The sequence below is a fragment of the Marmota flaviventris genome, chromosome X, assembly GCF_047511675.1.
Source record: "Marmota flaviventris isolate mMarFla1 chromosome X, mMarFla1.hap1, whole genome shotgun sequence".
In the NCBI taxonomy this organism is placed as follows: Eukaryota; Metazoa; Chordata; class Mammalia; order Rodentia; family Sciuridae; genus Marmota; species Marmota flaviventris.
In genome coordinates, this window is record NC_092518.1 from 101832922 (window position 1) to 101857570 (window position 24649).

The 24649-nt window shown below is 39.1% G+C and overlaps 1 protein-coding gene and 1 non-coding gene across 4 annotated transcripts in view; both read left to right on the forward strand.

Annotated features, from left to right (window-relative positions):
* The window catches only part of Dock11 (dedicator of cytokinesis 11), a 185815-nt gene that overhangs the window by 18130 nt on the left and 143036 nt on the right, over positions 1–24649 (forward strand). The window lies entirely within an intron of this gene.
* Trnaa-ugc (transfer RNA alanine (anticodon UGC)) lies at positions 9189–9261 on the forward strand. The gene has a single exon. It is a non-coding gene; the product is annotated as a tRNA-Ala (tRNA).

Sequence of the window (24649 nt, forward strand, 5' to 3'; positions counted from 1 at the left end):
GAGGCAGGGTTTCACCAAGTTGCTTAGGGCCTTGCTAAGTTGCTGAGGCTGGCTTTGAACTTGTCATCCTCTTGCTTCAGCCTCCTGAGCTGCTGGGATTACAGGTGTGCCTCACCACACAGGCTTGCAGAGTTGTTTATAATAGTAAAAGAAAAAAAAAAACTTAATCTAAATGTTGAAAAGGGAGGGGCTGGGCTGGGGTTGTGGCTTAGTGGTAGAGCAATTGCCTAGCATGTGTGAGGCACTAGGTTCCATTCTCAACACTGCATACATATAAATAAAATGAAGGTCCATTGACAGCTAGATATATATTAAAAAATGAGAGGCTGGGCAAATAAATATGTATCCATATACCAGAAAACCATGCAGTCATTAATATGACCTCTCTATATATTATTGATATGGGGAAAAGTTCAGGTTATGAAACAGTATACAAAGTATGAACCTGTTTTGTAGAATAATGCATATGTGATCTATGTGAATTTAGTTACCTAATCACTCCATGTGTTAGTTTCTTCTTCTGTAAAATGAAGATAATGATAGTAATGACCTCACAGGGTTGTAAGGATTGAATAAAATCAAGCATTAAAGCACTTAAAACAATGCCTGGGATAGAAGAAGCCTGAATACGTACAGCTATTAGCATTACTATTTTAGCAGAGAAAACAGTCTCAAAGGGAGTATGGTATATGTTTTCATAATGCATATGTGTGTATGTATATAATATTAAGATTGCATGCCTTTGGATGGTGAGGTTATTAATACACTTTATTCTTACTTTGTATTTTCTGTTTTAAAAACATTATTTATTTTACATTGAATATAATTATTTTTAGAAGCTGAAAAAGTAAAACATACTTAACCTTTCAGGGTTGCTATATTTATAAAGCACACACAGGACAAATACTATCTGTATAGTGCTTAGCTGTTATTATTAAGATAATTTCTACTATAATTCTGAAACTCCTTACCCATTGCTTTGTACAGCTCAAATTCTGTCTGTTAAATCAAATTAGACTTCAGCTCCTATGTCCATTTCATTTCAATATGATTAAATATTCCCTACACTTTGGTCTTTTTTTATAATGTTTTTGTATTTTTTAAGACCTTTATTTTATTTATTTTTATGTGATGCTGAGGATCGAGCCCAGTGTGTCACATATGCTAGGCAAGTGCTCTACCACTGAGCTCCAACCCAGCCCATGAATTTTGGCTTTAATGTGTTTTTTATAAAGTGAAGTTTTAAAGGATATAAGTATATGTATATACACTCACAAACACATTCCCCCACTATATGTGTGTGTATAATATCCCTGCAAATTTACATATATTTACATACTGTTTTCTATTATCTTTATATTTTTTTTCAATACTAGGGCTTGAACCCAGGGCTTAGTGCATGCTAGGCAAATAGTCTGCTACAGAGCTACATCACCAGCCCCTTCATAATTTTTAATTTTTTTTTTAGTTGTAGACGGACACAATGCCTTTATTTTATTTATTTATGTAGTGTTGAGGATCCAACCCAGTGCTCTATGCATGAGATGCAAGTGCTCTACCACTGAGCCACAACCCCAGCCCCCCTTTATAATTTTTGAGAGGTAGAAACACCTGAGTTTTCTGAAAGATAAAATAGCTCCCATCTTTCTTTTTTTAATATTTATTTTTTAGTTACAGGTGGACACAATATCTTTATTTTATTTTTATGTGGTGCTGAGGATCAAACCCGGTGCCTCACGCATGGTAGGGGAGCACGCTACCTCTGAGCCACAACCCCAGCCCTCCCATCTTTCTTGTGTGTGGATGTGTTTCAGGTTGTAGATAACTAGAATCACCTTAACTGCTATTAGGAAAATTAATCACTAGAGAGACTTAGATTTCAAGTAAAACTAATTAATAGGCTGTATGTATGATTATTGCAAGGATTTATTATGGTCATAATATCCTGATTTTGAATGTGTTGTATCTTTTTTCAATTTAAAATAATCTTTAGACTTCTTGTCAATTTAAAAACAGAGGGATGGGTGAAATACTGACAAATTTGGAGCTTTGAAATGGAAGGTCTTGCCTCTGACATTTAAGGCAATTAGATTATGGTGAATAATCTTGGTGAGCAGGATCTCTTTCCTCCTCTGCACTGCGTACTTTTTTTTCCCTATCAGCAAACACATCCTTGAGTTCATTCTTCTTTCTCTCTCTTTTTTTTGGTGGTGCCAAGGATTGAACCCAGGACCCCACATGTGCTAGGCAAGTGAAGTGTTCTACCACTAAACTACACCCCCAGGCCCCTTGAATTCCTTTTATCTCACTTCTGTTCTCCTGTCTTCTCTCCACCGCATCATCTCTTTTTCTTTTTAATCACCACTCTGATCATAATATAAAATTGACATGTGAAATGATCTTTTGTATCTAAGCTGTTCTCAAAGCTTAAAAAGTTGAGGGTATGGGAGAGATGAATAGGTAGAATAGAGAGGCTTTTTTAATGATGCTAATGGTAGATACATGTCATTGTACATTTATCCAAACCCATAGTGTGTGAACCACCAAGAAGGATCCTTAATGTACACTGTAAACTTTGGGTGTTATGATATATCAGTGTGATTTTTTTTTTTTAGTATTTATTCTTTAGTTTTAGGTGGACATAATATGTTTACTTTGTTTTTATGTGGTGCTGAGGATTGAACCCAGTGCCTCATGCATGCTAGGCGAGCACTCTACCACTGAGCCACAACCCCAGCACTATCACTGTGAGTTTATCAATTGTAATGAATGTTGTACTTTTTTTTTCTACTGGGGATTGAATCTATGGTTGCTTAACCACTGAGGCACATCCCCAACCCTTTTTTATATTTTATTTAGAGACAGGGTCTTGCTGAGTTGTTCAGGGTCCCACTAAGTTGCTGAGGCTGCCTTTGAACTTGTGATCCTCCTGCCTCAGCCTCCCAAGCCGCTGGGATTACAGGTATGCGCCACTATGCCCGGTTTGAATGTTGAACTTTGGTGCCAGATATTGATAATGGAGGGCGACTGTGCAGTACATGGGAACTGCACTCTGCTTTCTGCTCAGTTTTGCTGTGAATCTGTAATTGCTCTAAAAATAATCTATTGAAAAAAGTAAGGCACATGAAATTTTTATCCTCTTTGTAAAACAAAATGTAGTGCTTTTATGTTTATGTGGCCCTTTTAATTTTTCTGCTGTTAATAGTGTTAATAATTACATAATTTTTTTGTCCTATTGCTGGTAGTTTGGAAGGTTGTGTTCCCAGTCTTGCTGACTTGTTTGGTATAATTAGGAAGACTAGCTAGAGAATGTATATGGAACTCTTTGAAGGCTTTAGATGAAAGGTGCTGGGTAAAAGCAGGCAATTTTATTGTTAGAGTTAAAGGATATGAGTCAGAAATTTTAAGGTCTACTCTTCACTGTGTGGCCCTGGAGGTAATGCACCCAAGAAGTGGGTATGTGGGCCACCCAAGGATGGTGTTAAGGTACTTGCTAATCAAATTTAGACTTTTGTACAGCTGTGTCTGCTCAGTGCAGCCCGTGTATAAATCAAATCTTGACAAATCAAATCATTTAGCATACACCAGGAGAATCTGATTTTTAAAATTTATTTATTTATTTTTTGTGGTACTGGGGATTGGACCCAGGGGCACTTTACCACAGAACTGTATCCCAAGCCTGGGAATCTGATTTTTGAATAAAGTTTTTTGGAATCCTTTGGCAAACCAAAGAGTCCTTTTGTAATACAAATGACCACCCACTAATTTATATCTTTTTTAGATAAATTCTTTTAACAAAGGGACTCTCCTGTCCTATTTAAAATCAGATTATTCCAGTGCCTTGGAGAGAAGAATCACTCTGGAAAGTTGTTTTAACTCCTTCAGACCTGTAGAAGCCATTTAGAGTCCATTAGTGTTTCTGGGAACTAAGTAATGTCCTTATCACCTGAAAGATTTAAAATAGCCTTTTTAAGTGCCTCCTCAGTCATAAATGTAACCTGAAAGAAATCTATCAGAAGAAATCAAGAAATGAACTTAAATTATGCTTCTAAACATCAGTTCTAGAAGTCTCAAATTTTTGGAAACCAATATTGTGTGGGTTAAAAGTTGATGGATGGGGGCTGGGGATGTGGCTCAAGCAGTAGCGCGCTCGCCTGGCATGCGTGCGGCCTGGGTTCGATCCTCAGCACCACATACAAACAAAGATGTTGTGTCTGCCGAAAAAAAATAAATAAATACTAAAATAAATAAATAAATAAATAAATAAAAGTTGATGGATGGATGGAGTCACTATATTAAGTTATGGCTGAAAGGGCAAGGGGTGGAGTGGCAGTCCTTTCTAGAATTTTCCTTGGAGAAATTCTTGCCAGTAGCCTTGAGGTCTGGCTAGACTGTGTATCATAGGTTTCTCTCCCTCCCTCCCTCCCTCTCATAATTTTTTTAGTTGTAGATGGACACAGTGTCTTTATTCATTTACTTTTATGTGGTGCTAAGGATCAAACCCAGTGCTTCACAAGTGCAAGGCAAGTGCTCTTTCACTGAGCTGCAGCCCCAGCCTGGTTTTCTCTTTTTTTATTATAATTATTATTTTTTTGTCTAGGGAGCCCACCCCATCGTCATCCCCTGTATTTTTGAGTGCTGTATGTTTATACATGGCTCCATAGAGTGTTTCTTCTGCTAGCCTTATTTATAGATGCTCTCTCCTTAAGCAGCTTTTGGATCCAACTTCTGTGTATGATCATTGAAAGGAAACTAAGGGTATAAGAGACATCTTGCATTAATGCTGGGATTTTTTTTTTTTTTTTGTGGTGCTGGGGATTGAACCTAGGGCCTTGTGCATGCAAGGCTGCAAGGCAGGCACTCTACCAACTGAGCTAAATCCCCAGCCTGGAATTTTTTTTAATTGTTGATAGATCTTTATTTTTATTTATTTATTTATATGGTGCTGAGAATCGAACCCAGTGCCTCACACATGCCAGGCAAGTGCACTACCACTGAGCCATAGCCCCAGCCCCCCCAGCCCGGCATTTCTGTACTTCAAAACACTTGTTCTTGGCATTATGAAATGGGACTATGGAGTGGGAGGTTCTCCAGGTCTGGGCCAGCTTTTGCCTTTTGTTGACCTCAGTGGATGCCACTTAATGGAAAAATATGATCAGGGTTCACCCTATGGAGTCATTGCTTAATATTTTAGATGACTCATTGGAATTAGTATGTTAGAAAATCACTTCCAGATGTGTAGCAGAAACTTTTCCAAAAGGAAGAAATAACACTCTGGAAAACTGAGTTAGTTTTCCTCCCCCTTTTTTCAAATGATGTTAGAGCCAGAATCAAATCTTATACGTGGTTAGTCAACATATTTTTGGAGTTCTAAGTAATATGATTGGCATCCACGTAAGTGTGGTGCTGCCTCCAACCTGCCCCCCTTATCCCATATCACCACCTGCCCTTTTCACGTCTCCCATCTTCCCACAGTGATGAATGATCTGGAAGCTTTACCTACTCCCTCAGTCTCTGGCCTCATTCCTTATCAACAGCAAACATTTATTGAGCATTCTTATGTGAAGGCACCTTGCTAGGTACTGTGATGGATGGAAGAAATACCCAGTTTGAAAGCAGGATAATAGATAATATAGCAAAGCAACTGAGGTGGGAACTTCCATGTTCAGGTCAGTGTTGAAATGTTGCTTTGCCATTTTAAATCTCAGTTCCTTTGTTTACAAGATGGGAACTATGTTACTTAAGAAAGTTATTCTACACCAGGCGTGGTGGTGCACACTTAAATCCCAATGACTTGGGAGGCTGAGGCAGGAGGATGGCAAATTTAAGGGCAACCTCAGCAAATGAGCAAAACCCTGACTCAAAAGGGCTGGGGATGTAGCTCAAGGGTAAAGTGCCCCTGGATTAGATCCTCAGTACTGGAAAAGAAAAGTTAGCCTAAAGGAGATGATTTCTGGTAAAAACTTGATCTAGGATGTTAGCTATTGTTATTCATCTAATTTGCCTCTGTGGTTTGTATGTGAAGGAATAACATGAGATGTGAGTTGTAGACTGAAGCTGTCCAAGAAGCAATCACAGTGTTTGATGTTTGGAATTCTAAGTTTGCAGTACTTCTCTCCAGCGGAAAATTCACTGGCTCTTCATATTCAGTGAGTTTTCAGTTGAGCCTTATTAAAAGAGGTACTGTGTTGTCATTTCCTTGGAAGTACCAGATGACAGATTTTGTAGTTCAGGCACTAGTCAGAAGAAAAGTATTTGTAAGTAGCATAGCCTAGAGTTCTAACAAAAGCCAAGTCTTCTCTAATAAGGTATTTTTGGTAAACAAAATCTTATGTTTTCTGTACTATTTATTCTTTGTGATTTACCTATTACCTATTATCAAGTTGTATTTGAGTAGTTTCCTACTGAATGTGTATTCTCCTTCCAAATCTCAAATATAACATCAAGAAGTGTTTCTTTTTCTTTCTTCCTTTCTCTCTTTCCTTCCTTCTTTCTTTCTTTCATTCTCCCTCACTCTTTCCCTCCCTCTCCTCCCTCCCTCTCCTTCCCTTCCTCTCCCCCCCTCTCTCTGTCCTTCTCTCTCTCCTTTTCTCTCTCTCTCCTTCTCTTCCCCCCCCCCCCTCCTTTTCCTTTTTCTTTTTTTTTTTAGTACCTGGGATTGAACCCAGGGGCACTTAACCACTGAGCCATATCCCCAACCTTTTAACTTGGAGACACGCTATTTCTAAAAGGCTTAGGACCTTTCTAAGCTGCTGAGGCTGGTTTTTGAACCTGTGATTGTCCTGCCTCAGCCTCCTGAGTCACTGGGATTACCAGTGTGCACCACCATGCCTGGCTAAGAAGTGTGTTTCCATGCTAGAATATCGTCAAAAAATTCTAAAACTTGAAAAACTGCATCAGAAGAGGAAAAATGATAACTATTATTATTCCATGGAAATTTATCATCTACCTTTTTTTTTGTAGTGTTGGGGGTAGAACCCCAGGGCCTCATATATGCTAGTAAAGTGCTTAGACTGCTGAGCTACATCCCCAGACCTTCCATTCTTTATGAAGAATTAAAAATGCTTAGAAATTCATTAAACTGTTGCAGAGATTTCTGTAGTGGTTAAGAGCCTGTACTCCAGAGTTAAACAGTTTTCCATTGTTGCATAGCAAATTACCACAAATTTAGCAGCTTGAAATAACACACACACTTATTATTTGACAGTTTCTTTGGGTCAGAACCATGGGCAGGATTTAGCTGGACTCTAAGGGTTCACAGTTATTGGCAGGACTGTTTTCTCATCTGGAGGTTCAGGGACCTTTGCCAACCTCATTCAAGTTGGCACAATTTAGTTCCTTTGGATTGTAGAACTGGTCCCGTTTCCTTGTTGGTTGTCAGCTGGAGGTTCTGTCAACTCCTAGAGAACAGTCTTAGGTCTTTGCCAGGTGGGTCTCTTTTCTCGTGGCAGTTTACTTTGTCAAAGCCCGTAGGTGAGTCTCTCTCTTTAGGATAGGCCTAGTCCTATCCTAAATTAGATCCTGATTAGATCAGGCCCACCTGGAATAATTTCCTTTTGATGAATTGGTTAGTAACCTGATCAGGAGGGTGATATTTCATAATAGTTACAGGCCCCACTTACATAACATAGTGATAGACCAGGAAGCAGGGGACATTTTAGAATTCTTCCTACTATGCTGACTACTACTCAGTTGAGCAAATTGCCTATGCTCTCTGTTTTCTTGCAAAATGCAAGCAATGATAGTATTGCTAGAATTACAGGGGATAACATATGCAATGCATATAGTACAGCACCTGGTACTTAGCTTTCAATAAATGTTAGAATCATAGCAGAAAAGAGCTGGTTTTCTTGCTTTCTTCCTACTTTATCTTTTTTTATGTACCAGGGATGGAACCCAGAGGTGCTTAACCACTGAGAAATATCTCCAGCCCCTTTTTTGTAAATATTTTTTTAGTTGTAGTTGGACACAATACCTTTATTTTATTTTTTGTTTTTTAAAATATTTATTTGGTTGTAGATGAACATACAGTATCTTTATTTATTTTTATGTGGTGCTGAGTGAAGATCAAACCCAGTGCCTCACACATGAGAGGCAAGCACTTTACCACTGAGCTACAGTCCAAGCCCCATTTATTTTTATGTGGTGCTGAAGATTGAACCCAGCATCTCATCTCCAACTCCAACTCCATCTCCAACCTTTTTTATTTATTTATTTATTTTATTTTGAGATAGGGTCTTGCTAAGTGGCTTAGGGCCTTGCTAGTTGCTGAGGCTGGCTTTGAACTCATGATCCTCCTGCCTCAGTCTCCTGAACCACTGGGATTACAGGCATGCTCCACTGAGCCCAGCACGCAATCACATGCTAAGTTTTTTTTTGTTTGTTTGTTTGTTTGTTTTTTTTCTTAATGACTAGAGTTAAGAAAAAAAGTGGAGGCTGGAGTTGTAGCTTAGTGATAGAGCACTTGCCTAGCATGTGTGAGGCAATGGATTTGATTCTCAGCACCACATATAAATAAATAAAAGGCCCATCGACAAATAAAACTTATATATATTTAAAAAATTATTAAAAAAAATAATTCCTGGGACTGAGGTTATAGCTTAGCAGTAGAGCACTTGCCTTGCACATGTGAGGCACTGGGTTTGATCCTCAGCACCACATAAAAATAAATATATTTTTTAAAAAGAGAATTCCCTATTCATACAAATTATTATGTTTGAGGATATCTAGGTGAAAGCCTTTCTAGATATATCTTTCTGATTTGATTCTTTGCTAAATGAATGCATGTATAGAAGAACTTGGTTCATGATCTCCTCTGATCTGAGACTGGAGGTAGGTGTGTCTCCAAGGTAAAGGAAATGTTTCAGATATTAGCTACTTATTCAAAAACAGTTTGGTAGGTAACTAATTGACAGTAGCTTTGACTAAGTAACCAGTACTCTGTAGAATAAGAAATATCAATTTACAAATACTGCATGGGTTTCTAGCCTTCAACCTAAGGATATTCAACAGTTCAACTACACAGCAGTCTTACTATTTCAACTCAATTTTTTCACATAAACTACTGAGACAAAGCCATTTCGGGGTCATTTTTAGAGGAAAATGAGTATAAGTTGCTCCTTCTCATCATGATTATGTTTCTATGACACTTAGAAAATAAATTTGGGCTGGGGTTGTAGCTCATAGGCTGGGGCTGTGGCTCAGTGGTAGAGCGCCTGCCTTGCATGCATGAGGCCCTGGGTTCGATCCTCAGCACCACATAAAAACAAATAAATAAATAAATAAAAAAGGATATTGTGTTCATCTACAACTAAATAAAAATATTTTTAAAAAAGAAAATAAACTCCCATATGACAAATATTTATTTAGAAGTTCCATTTTGCAGGTGGAAATATTGAGGAGGGTGGAGAAAAGAGACAAGGCAGAAAGACAAAAAGGGAATGTCTTCAATTCTTCAGTTTAAAAATGGGGAATCGTTTCTGGAGAGTTTGCACCCCCTTTGTTTTTTAGTACATGCAATGACAGAACCCAGGGATGCTTAACCACTGAGCAACATCCCCAGCCCTTTTTATTTTTTTTATTTAGAAATGGGTGTCTCCCTAAGTTGCAGAAGCTGGTTTTGAAGTTCTGATCCTCCTGCCTCAGCCTCCCTAGCAGCTGGGATTACAGGCATGTGTCTCCATGCTGTGTGAGTTTGACTCATCATGGTGGAAATAAACTTGGGTATAACTTGTCACAATAATTAAGCTTTTCACTCTCTAGTGGTGAAAAACTTGTATGTTTACCTTCCATGTGAGAATTTTCAAAGTTCATGTATTTAAGAACCAGCTAGAAAAAGGAGCTGGTGGAGCTGGGGAAACTTGTAAGATTTTATGTCTCCACCACTCTGCTGGCCCCCTCTGGGTTCACTGCCACACCCAGTATGGGTTCCCTTTCTGTGACTCTCACTAGTGCACAAGTGTCCTACAATATCAGCTTCCTCAGGAAGCTGCTGGGGGAGGAGTTATGAGTTTGTGACCTCATTGAAAAGACCTCGGTTCTTTTTCCTTTACCTACAGAAGGGTGAAAAGGAGATATACAGGCTTCCCTTGTATACCCTGAAAATAATGGAAATTGATGTCCATAGGTTGTCTGCCTGCTCCCTAAAATTTTTACTCATACGTTCTCCCCCCCGCCCTTTTTTTGAGGGTAGTTGTGGTGCTGGGGACTGAACCCAGGGCTTGTGCATGTGAGGCAAGCACTCTACGAACTGAGCTATATCCCCATCCCTATTCATACCTTCTTTTAAAAATAAAGTCAACCAGGTGTGGTGGTACATGCCTGTAATCCCAGTGGTTTGGGAGGCTGAGTCAGGAGAATTGCAATTTCACACCCAGCCTCAGCAACTTTGTAAGGCTCTGAGCAATTTAGTGAGATACTATCTCAAAATGATAATAAAAAGGGTTGGGGATGGGGCTCAGTGGTTGAGAGCTCCTGAGTTCAATCCCCAGTACCAAATAAATAAGTAAATAAGTAAACAAATTAAGTTGATTTAAAAACAATGCTCACATCAGAGGTCACTATCAAGAGAGTTGAACAAGGCGGTGTTCAACAACAGTGTGAAAATATTTGCAAAGCATATATCTGATAAGGGATTACCTATCTAGAATATATAAAGAGCTCCTACAACTCAACAGCAAAGAAACATGATTTAAAATCAGGCCAAGGAGTTAAATAGACATTTCTTCTAAGAAGATAAATAAGTGGCCAATAAGCACATGAAAAGATGTCTATCTTTAGTCATCAGGGAAATGGAAATCAAAATCACAGTGAGAGCCAGGTGTGGTGGCACATGCATATGCAGGCCTATAATCCCAGAGGTCAGGAGGCTAAGACAGGAGGATTGGGAATTCAAAGCCAGCCTCAGCAATTTTGCAAGACCCTGTCTATAAATAAAATGTAAAATAAGGATGGGATGTGGCTCCATGATTGAGTGTCCCTGAATTTAATCCCTGGTACCCTCCCCAAATAAAGGGAGATACTACCTCACACCTATTAGGATGTTCATCATCCAAAAAACTATAACAAGTGCTGTGGGAGAGAAGCTGGAACCTGAGTACATTGCTGGTGGGAATGGACAGTGGTACAACTGCTGTGGAAAACCATTTGGTGGTTCCTCAAAGAGTTAAGTATAGAATTACCATATAATCTAGCAATTCTACTTCTAGTTTTCACCATGCCGAATACTGAAACTTTTAATGTTTTAATTTGACCACATTTACTTATGGCTACCTTGCCCTTTTCAGTTAAGATGATGGTCACATTCTTCCACTTCCTGTGTAAGTGGTATAGTGGCACCTATTTATTTCCTGTTGAAATTTCAGTGTATTTCTTTCCTTTTTTTTTTGGTACCAGGGATTGAACTCTGGGGCCCTTAACCACTGAGCCACATCCCCAGCCCTTTTTTGGGGGGTTGTTTTTAATGTTTTAAATAAAAAAAATCATTTTAGTTGTAGATGGACATAGTACCTTTATTTTATTTGCTTATTTGTATGTGGTGCTGGGGAACTCCCCAGTCCTTTTTATTTTTTTATTTAGAGACAGGGTCTTACTATGCTGCTTAGGGCCTCATTAATTTGTTGAGACTGGCTTTGAACTTGCGATCCTCCTGCCTCAGCTTTCTGAGTTGCTGGGATTACAGGCGTGTGCCACCACACCTGGCGATTTCAGTGTCTTACTCCACTCTCATAAAGAAATAAAAAAGGTCTCTGAATAGTGACAAACATAGCTGGTGTGGCAGGCATTCTGGGAGAGGCTTCAGGGAAGAGCCCAGAGACCTGGCATCAGCAGGTCTGCTGTTCAGTTACAACTGTATGAAATGTATGTGACAGGAATTTGAAGTCTTTGGTCATTTTCATGCTGCACACTGAGCCCTGGAACAGCTTCACATTTAGCTGGTGATTCAAGTCTTCTTTATCCTGAGTGTGGCTCTTAGTTTAAGAGAGATGGTGAGGGCTCTTATCTGTTGTATCCACTCTTAGCTGTTCTGCCCATTAGCTGCCCACCTAAGACCTTCCAGAAGGAACTCTGGAACTAGGATTCCTAATTAAGAGAAACATGGGAGAACTTTACTAATGCCTTTGCCTATTGGTGGGATGACCACTTTGCTTAAAAATTGCATGCAGCTGCTCTCAAATTGTGGAGTTTATAAGAAAAGAGGGACAATCCCCTGACCTTGTCAGAGGCTTCAGCTTCAACAGCAGTTGCCAGTGTGTTTCTGGGTTCTGGGAAACTCTGAGTGTCAGAGGAAAAAGAAAAGGCTCAATGCAAGTATGGGGTAACTGTTACAGAAAGCTGTTCAGGCAATTCAGTGGGCTCTGTGTTGACTTATAGAAAGAGATCTATTTGCTTTCCTATTTGAAAATGGGATATTATTGGGCTGGGGGTATTTCTCAGTGGTACAGCACTTGACTAGAATGCATAATGCCTTGGGTTTGATACTAGCAACCACCCCTCCAAAAAAGGGGAAACATTATTTCAATTTTTATTATTATTTACATGCAGGATGCAAATTATATTGGGGAGAATAGACTCAAATGGCAAGAAGTCCTTCAGTTGGTCCAAGAGAAGCAAAAATCCTGTTTTTCCAGAATTATTATTACTGTTATTATTTTTATTGTACTGGGAATTGAACCCAGGTGCCCTTTACCACTGTGTTACATCCCCTGCCGAGTTTCCTGTTTGCGGCTAAAAGGCTCAGGGGTCACTCCTGTTGAACTGGGCTAATTGGGCTGCACAAAATAACCACACAAGAGACACAAATACCTTTTTCTTTGGGGTCGCTGTTAAGGCTCCTGTGATCTTAAAGGTCCACAGGAAGAGAGAGTGAGAGAGCATGAGAGAGCATACTCTGACCCTTTTTATTGAGGACAAGCTATTCAAATGAGGCAAGGGGTCAGGTTTCAGGGGGCTGAGTCTATCTTCATGATGTCCACTGTCAGCAGGTTGACTGACACCTGGGTAGGCCACACCCAAAGGCACAGTAAGAGAAGGGGACACACACACAAGCCACTTCCATGGAACATTCTATCCTAAACAGGGCAAGGGGTTATATTACAAAGGAACAGGTGAGCATAGCTTCACCCATGGGGCTGTAGCAAGACACATCCATGCAGGAGACACCATCCCTCGAACTCAAGAAGGGTGGGGAAACTCTAGCTAGCAGATTGTTGCCCTACGCCTCAGCACCCAGCCAGGGAGTGTGACTCAGTCACATGCAAGGTTGGTCTCCCACAATCCCCAACCCTTTTTTTAAAAAGAATAGTTTTAGTTATAGATGGACATAATACCTTTATTTTATTTTATTTTTTAAAATGTGGTATTGAGGATTGAACCCAGTGCCTCACATGTGCTAGGCAAGTGCTCTACCACTAAGTGACAATCACAGCCTCCCCCACTATCCTTTTTTATTTATTTTTTATTTTGCTGAGGGCCTTGCTAAGTTGTTCAGGTTGACCTCAAACTTGTGATCCTCCTCAGTCTCCCAATTTACTGGGATCATAGGCATAGGCCACTATACCCACCATCTTTCACCTTGAACACCATTGGATTTTACATGCAAAGAAGTGATTTCTCTGAATAGTCACTTACCATAGGAGGCCACATGATCACTCCATAATGTTATTAGTATTGAATCATTGCTCAAAACACTTAGGATCCCTAAGTAAGAGAAACATGAGAAAACTTTACTAATGCCTTTGTCTATTGGTGGGATGACCACTTTTCTTAAAACTTGAATGCAGCTGCTCTCAAATTGAATAAGATTGAGTTATGTGAGATAACTAGAGCCCTTACTATATAGTCACATTTCATTTCCTGTATATATTTTTATCAAGTGTCTGTGTTTCATTAGTAAAGGAAAATTATCATTTTTGAAAACTGACTTCTAATGGTTTAATTGCATTTCTCCAAGTCTATAATGACATCATTGATGCCATCTGCCTTTGTTTTTCCCCCCAAGTTGATATAAGTCCAGTCATTTTAAGTGAAAAGATTTTCTTAATTAGGCTGGGGATTGACATTGCCTAATGAAATCCCTAGAAATTTTAAATGCCTTTTGCAAGAACTTAGAAAAGGTAATTTACATCTTTTATTTTGGAACATTGTTCATGCACATAGCAGGTGCTCAGTAAATATTTGCTGGTAGATGTGTCATGAAAATCAGATTTTTGAAAACTTGTCTCCATTTCCTTATATTCTGAAGTGTCTCTTACATTATTTGGAACACTGTAACTATCAGACATCAGCTTAATCAATAGTATGAATCCAATTTGGAAAAGAGATGGTAGAACATCAAATGTTAACAATGGTCATCTATGTTTGATGGGTTTCCAAGTAACTTTCATTTTCTTGATTCTATTTTTGGATTAAGAATTGTTCAGTGAGGCTGGGGCTGTAGCTCAGTGGCAGGACACTTGTCTAGCATGAGAGAGGTGCTGGGTTCCATCCTTAGCACTACATTAAAAAATAAATAAATAAGGGCATTACAAAAATAATTATTCAATGAACATGTATTGATTTTGTAGTTGTACAAAACTGAAAAATCTTGTTTAAAAATACAACTTTTTATATGAAGTTAGTTAGGCAGTCGATCTTAACCTTTCTTGGGTCACATATTTCTTTGAGATTCTGGGAAGCTCTGAACATTTTTCCCAGAAAGATACACTTGCAGGATTTTCCATATGATTTCAGAGTTTCACAGATATCATGTAACCCATCCAAGGAACACTTAAAACCCTGGACTGGGGGCTACTACTCTAGGAAGTAGATTAAAGTGGCACCCCAAAAAGAGGTTGACTGCCAAATAGGTGTGAAAGGATGTTGACTTATATGCATGCTGTTGATATCATTAAGAGACATCTGATTCAAAGCACAGCACTTGAATCAGGCTATGCAAATTAGACAAGTAGCCAGTGTAAATGAGTTTTTTCACTTGTGAAACCTCACTGTCCTGTTCTTCCTGGGGCCTTGGTGCTGGGGGCTGCCTTGAGGGTGGGGCTGAGAGCTTAGCTGAGCCTAGGGCTTGTATCTGTATACAAATGAAGCCAGGAAACGCCCAGTTGGAATTTTCTCCAGCAGCAGCAAGACTGGAAGCCTCTTGGGACAGCAGCAGAAAAAACTGGGGGTTTGATCCAGGGTCAAAGAGTGACAGTGGATGTGGTTCAAAATGACAAGGGTTAGAAAGAGTGCTGTTAGCCTTTAGTCCCAGTTGAACTGAAAATGAAAGCAGGACAGAAATGCCCTGTCACATTGAGAAAATGGCAAGGGTTATGCTGGTCTAGCTGAAGAATGTACTGGGGGAAATGTGCAGAAATTCTTTTCTAGGAAAGCCATTGTTTTATCATTATGTCATGGCAATGGTTCAGCCAAGTGCTATAATAGGTAGAGCCCGGGTTTCTCTTAGTCTGAGCTCTCAGAGTAGCATTTGCAGGGGCTGGGGGTCAGCATTGCAAATCGAGGATGCTTAGGTAAGGATGTACATCTTTTTGGGGGGCGGGGTACCAGTGATTGAACTCAGTGTGCTTTCCCACTGAGCCACATTCCTAGCCCTTCTTATTTTTTGAGACAGGGACTTGCTAAGTTGCGTAGGGCCTCACTAAGTTGCTGAGGCTGGCTTTGAACTTGTAACCCTCCTGCCTCAGCCTCCCAAGCTGCTGGGATTATAGGGGGTGTCCCACTACACCTAACTAAGAGACAAAAAGAGTCAGTGCTCATGGTTAAGATTATGAAAACTGGACCTTTAGTTTGCTCATTCAATCATTTATGACATAACAGGGGGGAGCCAGGAACAGAGCAGTGAATAAGACCATCTCTGCAATCACAGAACCTTCTTTCTGCTGGGGGTAGGGGTCCAAGAAAAGGAAACAAACAAGCATTGACTGCATCTGGGCACTTCAGATATGGACTTGCATGGGGAAGGAAGCAAAATACTAGCTGTGGATTTGAGAAGGTGAGTAGAACTGGATAGGGGAGAGTGGCCACTTGTAATTGAGTAGATCAGGCAGCTTTTGAGGGTCTCAAGTTGGTTTTGGGGAGAGGACCAGACAGGAATCAGGCATTGGCAAAGGTGGGATAATGTGACCTATTAAGTATTCTGCCCCACCATGGTTGGAGGGCATGGGCTGGAGGCTGGAGGGTGGAGGCCAGATCACAAGGGGTCTTAGAAGCCTTACTGAACAGTTTAGGCTTTATTCTGCAGGCTCTGGTGAACCATTGAAGGGATTTAAACAAAGGAATATTGTGATCTACTTACTTCTCATCAAGTTAACCATTTTGGATCAAATTAGCCATTGAAAAGGTATTAGGAATAAATTAAGTACAGATTGACAGTTGATCTTTTCAAAACGAAATGTTCAGGTTAATTTAATCTCTGTCACAGGGGAGATGCAAGCAGTCTTCCTCTTTTAAAGAAAAACTCTTCATACAAACAGTTCTCATGTTCTTTTCCTCAGTTGTTTTGCATGCAATTCTAATGAGTAGTTTTCCATAATTCAGTTTATTGCTTCTGGAAAATATAGACAAAGGGACAAATTTTCAGCCTATGTTGTCATTTTATGGATTAATTTCCATTAGTGCTGACCTTCTGGCTTTTGGTGCATAAATATGAGTAAAACATCTGTTCAAGTCATTGCCTGGCTTAAAAACCTCTGCTGGCCCCCCCATTGCCTACACTAGGAAACAGTCCAAATTCATTGCCTTGGCATACATGGCCCTCCATCTTAGCCATTTTTTTCTAGCTCATCTTAGCCATTTTTTTCCCTTTGTATTACATCCCCAGACTCATTGAACACAGACCTTTAGTCCTTCATGCTACTCTGTTCTTTCCTTTGCCTGTACTACCTTTATTCCTCTTGCCTGTCATGCAAATTATGTCATTTGTCAAGGCTCAGTTTAAATGCTACTTGTTTTGGAGCCTCCTTGACCATTGGAATGAATCACTCCATTACCTGTGTTCACATAGCACTCTCTGCACTCCTGCCTAACACTTTGTAATTCTCGGTGTAAGAGACTGTCTTTCCCTCTAGAACATGAGTTCATTCAGAGCAGGACCCATGATCACTATGATTACACCTGTAATCATAGTGTCTCCGGAGGCTGAGGCAGGAGGATCGGGAGTTCAAAGCCAACCTCAGCAATTAAGCAAAGCTCTGAGCAATTTAGTGAGGCCCTGTCTCTAAATAAAAAAGGGCTGAGGATATAGTGGTTAAGAGCCACTGGGTTTAATCCCTAGTAACCCCCCCCCCCAAAAAAAAAAAGCGGTGGGTAGGGGGGGGCATCTTGCCTATGTTTCTTTTCCCAGCTTGGCAACTCACTCCTAGCACATGACCGATGCTTAGTGAATGTACAGAACTTAAGTTATATGCTTTGTATTTCTTTCTTTTTTTAAAAAAAATTTTTATTGTTGGTTGTTCAAAACATTACATAGTTCTTGATATATCGTATTTCACACTTTGATTCAAGTGGGTTATGAACTTTTTATGTGCCCTCAGATAATGACAGAACAGTGAACTTCACTTTTGTAGCCAGCTGGTCAATGAAATCTCTGGCTGCAGGGTAGGATCATCAGACATTGAAACCAAAGCATTCTAATGAAAAGCAACAGGGTTTCTGTACTGGGAACCCATCTCTTACTAAATACTGGAGGTGTTTTTCTTTCTTGTATGTTTAAGGAAGTGAAACTGGGTAGCTTATGTTTTTTTTTTTTTTAGTTTTCTTAACAGGTTTTTTGGGATACAGTTTACATACCATACAACTCACTTATCTGAAGTGAGGCTTTCAGTGGTTTTTAGTATATTCACAGGAAGATGCAATCATCACCACAATCAATTTTAGAATATTTCATGCCTAAAGATTATTTATTTAAGATAGTCAAAAAACCTTTCACAGGGGTCAGTCCCTAAGACTGGTGTAACTAGGGATAGGGCATTTGTCATAGGGGAGGGCATTGGTTTAAGGAAGGAAGCAAATGTTACAGATAAAGCAAGCTTTTTTGTTTCAGAGAAAGATAAATAAAAAAGCTGAATACCCAACGCATAGTACCTAAGGGGTGCTTGTCTGATTTAACACACTTCCTAAGGGCAGAGACAGGCTAAACAATAGGAGCAGTGAGTCCTCTTATAGGTTATGCAATGCAGACAAGAAAGTTTCTAGATGGACAAGAATTGGGGAAACAAATCAAACTTATTAGTAGGAGAGTAAGCTCTGAGCTTAATTAAACCAGATAAAGCAACATGGGAGTGATTACAGGTTGGTCACTGAGGACCATTAGCCCAGGGTGTGTTTGGGCCAATAGGACAGTAAATTGCAGGGCATGATCAGGAAGGGCTTTAGTAGCCATCTCTAGATTCCTGCCTCACTTCAGAAAATGGAAGTAAGCTGAAGCAGGTGCACCTATTGAGTTACAAGTGGAATAGATAGAATATACATGGATTAACTACTGAGCCACAACCACAGTCCTTTTTTTTTAGTATTTTATTTTATGCTGAGTTGCTTAGTGCCTTGCTTTTGCTGAGGCTGGCTTTAAACTCCCAATCCTCCTGCCTCAGCCTACTGAGCTACTGGGATTATAGGCATGTGCCACCACACCTGGCCCCAAGTCCATTTTTTTAGTATTTATTTTTTAGTTTTAGATGGACACAATATCTTCATTTTATTTTTATGTGGTGCTGAGAATCAAACCCAGCGCCTCATGCATGCTAGGCGAGCGCACTACCACTTGAGCCACATCCCCAGCCTCTTCCAAGTCCTTTTTTATTTTTATTTTGAGACAGAGTCTTGCTAAGTTGCTGAGGCTGGCCTTGAACTTTCAATCCTCCTGTCTTAGTCTCCTGTGTTGCTAGGATTACAGGCGTGCACCATAGTGCCCAGCTCCTGACATATTCTTTAAAATTATCTACCTTAAATACCTCTAGAATATATATATAGTGGTAGAAGGTTACATCACTGGTGGATTCAAAAAAGGTAAAGATAATTTCAGTTAGTGGGGAGAGCCAATATGACTAATTATGGAAAACCAAAATGGAAAAGTGCATTTTCCCCTGTCAAGGTTAATTTTCAAAATGGGGTATTTCACTTTACTTCATTGTTGGGAGCAAATTGATGAGATGGGTAGACCAATGTCAAATCCAGTGTGGAAAATGATATGTGACTGTTTTGTAGATCACTGAGCTTTTGTACTTGAGTAAGTTTATGCTGCAATGTTCAAGCGACTCAAATAGGACCTTTAGGTGTTTGTTTTCATTGAATGTAATTTAGCTGGCTAAATCTACATACTTATAGGGCATCTGTGCACTCTACATTTCTTTACATTTTTTTTTTCTGTTTAAGAATGTTAAGTATGTTATAGTTCTGTTTATAAACTTTAGGGAAAAGTGAGACTTTTTTTTTGAGACAGAATTGCACTGGGTTGCCAGGCTGGTCTTGAGCTCTTGAACTCAAGCAATCCTTCCACCTCAGCCTCCTGAGTTGCTGGAGCCACAGAGGTGTATGCCATGGCACCCAGTGAAATTTTGTTATTATTATTGTTATGTTTCGGTACTGGGGATTGAACTCTGGGGTGCTCTACCACTGAGCTACATCCCCAGTCCTTTTTTATTTTTAATTTTGAGACAGAGTCTTGCTAAGTTGATTAGAGCCTTGCTAAGTTGCTGAGGCTGGCCTTGAACTACTAATCTTCCTGCCTCAGCCTCCCAGGTAGCTGGGATTGTAAGTGTGGTCTACCATGCCTGGCTCCAAATAAGATTTTTGTTGTTGTAAGTTTATGGTGAGCACAGACATTCAAGGCAGATTAAAAATTGATTGATAGGCACAGAACAGGTACAATCTAATTTCTCCTTGCATAAATTAATTATTTGTAATAATTGTTTATGTCTGAGAATTTGTTAAGTTCTCTGATTTACTCAGAAGTCATTATGTATAACCAAAGTGTATTTTTTTTCTTTCTGTCAATAATGATGTGCTAAAGAATAGAAACAGTATTCTTCCAAGTTCAAAATGGTACTGTTCCATTCTCCCAATTTATTCAAACCCTTCCTTTTATTTTTTTTCACCTCTTTTTTGCTTGAGTCATTTAAATGCTATTAGCAGAAAATGAACACAAAGCCAAGAGGAATTGAATTCAAATCAGTTTTTCTATCCGTCAGCTAGCATGTTGAGTAAAGTTATAATTATAATTATTATTTTTTTAAAATTTTAAATATTTATTTTTTAGTTTTCGGTGGACAGCCACATCCCCAGCCCAAGTTATAATTATTGACTAAATTGAAGTTGGGGTTAGGGAGTCCATCAAAATTGTATTTACTGTTGTAAATAGTCTAGATGATTTGCGTAATATTTGGGTTGCCTGTAAGGAAAAAAAAACTTTCATTAACCAAGTGTGAACTAATCATAGCTAGTATATAGTCTTGTTTATTTCTTGATTAAAAAATAAATTCTTTGTCAGTTTTAAAAAAGAGTTCTAAAGTTTATGTAAATAGCTAAGGAGACTTGGAAAAGGAAAAAGTTTGGCACTTAAAATAATTTCTTCCTTATGCTAAGATTCCAATAAAGGACAAAAAATGGGTCTTAGTCTTCAATTTATTTTCCTCAAATACCTTTGAAATCTCATTTTGCTGATTCTTAGAACAGCACGTTGTCATTCCTAAATTAAAGCTGGAAACTGAAAATTAATTCTGAAAGCCTTAGCAATGACTTGCCCTTCTCTGTGTGCTGCCATTTTGGCTTGGAAGGCGTATGTGTAAGATCAATCTCTGTATTATTCAGCTGGTTATCCCTAGGAACCACAAAAGCTTCCTGCTTTGTAGTTCTCATGGCTTTCTGCTAGGTTCTGTGAAGGATATTGAAATGAATTAGACATGGTCCCTTGACAATATCTTACTATTGTTTTTTTTGTAATTTGATTCCTACCCACTTGAAGTTGAATCTGCCAACTCCTTTCCCCAAAGTAAAAGACCTAAGGTGCTGATCCCTACCCATTGATGGCAAATGGTAGATTGGAAGCAACAGCTTAGAAATGCAAAGCTCCTGATCCAATTACATTACAAGCTCTCCAAGCCAGCTACATTCAGCATCATCAGGGGAATGGGAAGGCAAGATGATAAGATAATAGCATAATTTAAGTTTTAGAAAATCCTAAAGTGCAAAGTCCATCCAAAGAAATAAAACATGGTAGGAGCGAGGGTGAGGAAATATTTTGTTTTTGTTAAATTCAATACAGATAGGTGCATGTGTAATGTGGCCAAGTGTTCTGGTGGTCAACCAGATATAGATTGAATCCCATCTCTAGGATATAGATTTGAATCCCATCTCTAGGAATGTGTGATACTGGATTTGCTTAAGCCTCAATTTCCTTATTTCTAAATCTATAAATTAAGTATAATAAAAGAACCACCACTTCAGGGTTTTTTTTTTCTTTCTTTCTTTTTCTTTTTTTTTTTTTTTTTTGGTGGTTGTTGTTTTGGGTACTGGGGTTGGAACCCAGGGGTTCTCTACCACATCCTCCAGCCCTTTTTACTTTTTTTTTTTTTTTTGGTACCAGGAAACAAATCCAGGGGCATTTAATCACTGAGCCAGATCCCCTTTTAAAAATGTTTTATTTAGAGACAGGGTCTTGCTGAGTTGGTAAGTGCCTCACTAAGTTGCTGAGACTGGCTTTAAACTTGCGATCTTCCTGCCTCAGCTTCCCATGCCACTAGGATTACAGGTGTATGTTACTAAGCCTAGCCCTTTTTAATTTTTCTTTTGAGACAGGGTCTTACTAAGTTGTTGCAGCTGGCCTCATACTTGTGATCCTCCTGCCTCAGCCTCCCATATTGGTGGGATTACAGGCATGCACCACTATACCCCTCCATCTCGTAAGGGTTTTGAGAGAATTAAATGAGATAATAGGTATATACTTTTAATTTGGTATACAGTGGTGCTTAATGTTACCAAAAAGGCAAATCAAAGTTTTCCCTCCCCATTGGGTGTTTAAGATCCTGTTGAGGAGAATGAATAAACCACCCACAAAGCAGTCAAGTGACAAAACAAGGTTATATATGAGTAAATGCCAGTGAATAGCAAAGGCAATAAGGCACTATAGGTGAGAGAAGTGGGAGGAATAGCTCAAGAATAATGTGAGTCATGGTGTGGATAGGAAGGAGCATGATCCAGCGGTCTTATGAAAAGTAATATTCTTCCTTAGCTATTTGCTTTACGAAAGGTCAGTGTCTTGAATGCAATTTGTATTTGTGTTCTTATGCCAAGATTTGCCTTGAAAAACAACCTTTATAAAAATATGTTCATGTCTATTTTGCCAAGTTGTGTTGTACTAAATTGAAAAGACGGCATGCCCTTCCCATGTATCATCATTAGATTATAGTAATTCAAAGCTCCTTCAGTACTTGGAGTTCCTATTGGGGAAAAGAGACAGAAATTAGCTGTAAGAGGTAGTAATATTTGAAAAGACAGGGTCATAACAAAATCAAGTACTCTTTATTTGAACCTATGAAACCGTTCCTTATAGTTATGTTCCTTGGTTGCAATGCTGTGGAGAATCCCCCTCTAGAAGTGTCTAGGTTGTGATGATGGCATCTTTCACTTCTGTCAATCCCAGAACAACTTTTGCTGCTCCTCATCTTCACACAAGTCAATTTCCTAGTGTCTGAACTTATAAAATTGATGAATGAAAGTGGAAGAAAAGATGACATGATCTGTGACCACATATGCCCATACAGTGAAATTCTTCTACTCAACATAAATGGGAATCATGGATTCATACACTTTAGCATACAAAAAGACTGTACAGTTTCCTTGCTGGAAGAATACATGGCTGTTGGAGAGCTGTTGGATGTGTGGGAAGCCATGTGGCACTTTAAGTTATGACAGCTCCTGTGATCAACTCAAATGTCTCAGGTTTATCTGCCTTCCCCACTAGGCTTTGAGCTTCTCAAGGGCAAGATCTGGTTCTTTTCATCTCTGAATCATCTGGGGCTGATACAGGGCCTTCACCTTAGTAGGTACTCAATAAATGTGTCATGCACTGAACTCGCTTTGTTTTCTGTGCTGCCAGAAATGACATGCCCCCAGTGGCCTTTTTGAGTGTGAAGTGTTATTTTGAGATATTCTCTGAAGAAAGCACTCTAAACTCTGCTACAGATGTCTGAAATGAAAGGCAAGTTGAATGACTAGGGGATCTGAAGAAAGTCCCAAGTGAGCAGAGTGGAGGAATGATGGGAAGGAGAGACTCACCTCTTTTTGAGCATGCTATTTCTTGCCTAAGACTGATTTTCCAAAGGAAAGTGTTCAGATGCTATTGAAACTGATCACAATACTGCAAAAATGAGCATCTGAATTTTGGGCAAAATCATTTTCTTAAACCAGTTGTTGCCATGCCCCTTCTTAATTTGGAGGATAGGATGGTGGTAGGGGTGGCAGGGCAAGGATGTTTCGGAATTGGCCCTGTGCTCCACTGGTAAGCTTTCTGGTCTTCCTCCCAGTGTGATAAAGGAGGGATTCTATGAAGCCAGTGTTCACTTTAGACTTGCAGAAGAGACATTCTTTGAATTCTTAAGGGGAACTAGTTTCTAAAGTAAAAGATTTACTGGTAAACTAATGACCTTTGTTGTAATACCGAAGCAGAAATAACCAGGCTGATTTTGCTTTGTTTACCGAGAAATATGGGATTATTATTGTGTTTTAAATGAAATTGAAATTATATGGTTACATTTCTAGTGATGGTATGAATAGGCTTACTAATTCCATGTGTTTTTGAATACACAAGTGGTTGTGTCGTTGACTTTGCACACCCATGTTCATATTTATGTATTTATTTTTGTCATCTTGTACAGTGGAAGTACAGGAACCACCACAAAATGGTAAAATCAAAGTTGTGATGCTGTTACGGACTTTGTTTTCTATCTTTGAACCAAGAAGCAGGCTCCAACTAAATCTGTACTGATGAGTGTCTTTTTTTGATGTCTGTCCTTTCCCCCATGCTACGATTCAAAAAGTTTTCTCAGTTTGTGGGATTGTACATTTCTTCCCAGTTCTAAGGTTTTATACATGGGAGTCCATGGACATTTGGACCTTAATGGTTGGAGTAAACACAGGAGAGTGCACTGTGTCCTAAACTAGGGTCCAAAAAATAGTATTTTAAAATTTTATTTTACTAGTGCTTAGGAAAATGCCTTTATGGCAGTTATAGAAGGCTTTCTTTTTTCCATCAATGTATTTCAATGAAGACACTTGATTTGAAGAAAAATACTAAGTAAGTGATACCACGGAAGGTGTGGCAAAAATCTGAGGATTGCATACAAATAAATCCAGTTGTGAAACACTAAAAAAAGAATCATAAATTAGAAAATCTGGGTTTGGGGCCAGGGATGTGGCTCAGTGATAGAGTGATTGCTTAACATGTATAAGGCTCTGGGTTCTAGCTCTGGCAGTGCAAAAAGAGACAAATTCAAAATTTTAAGAAAAGATCTGAGTTTGAATCCCAATTCTGCTGTTACTAATGTAGGTAGATGAACTTAAGCCTCTGAGCTAGTTTCCTCATGTACAAAGTTGAAATGGTGGTAATTTCCTTGTGTACTTGACATATTTTTTTGTTAAGAAACAGGCAGAATGTATATGA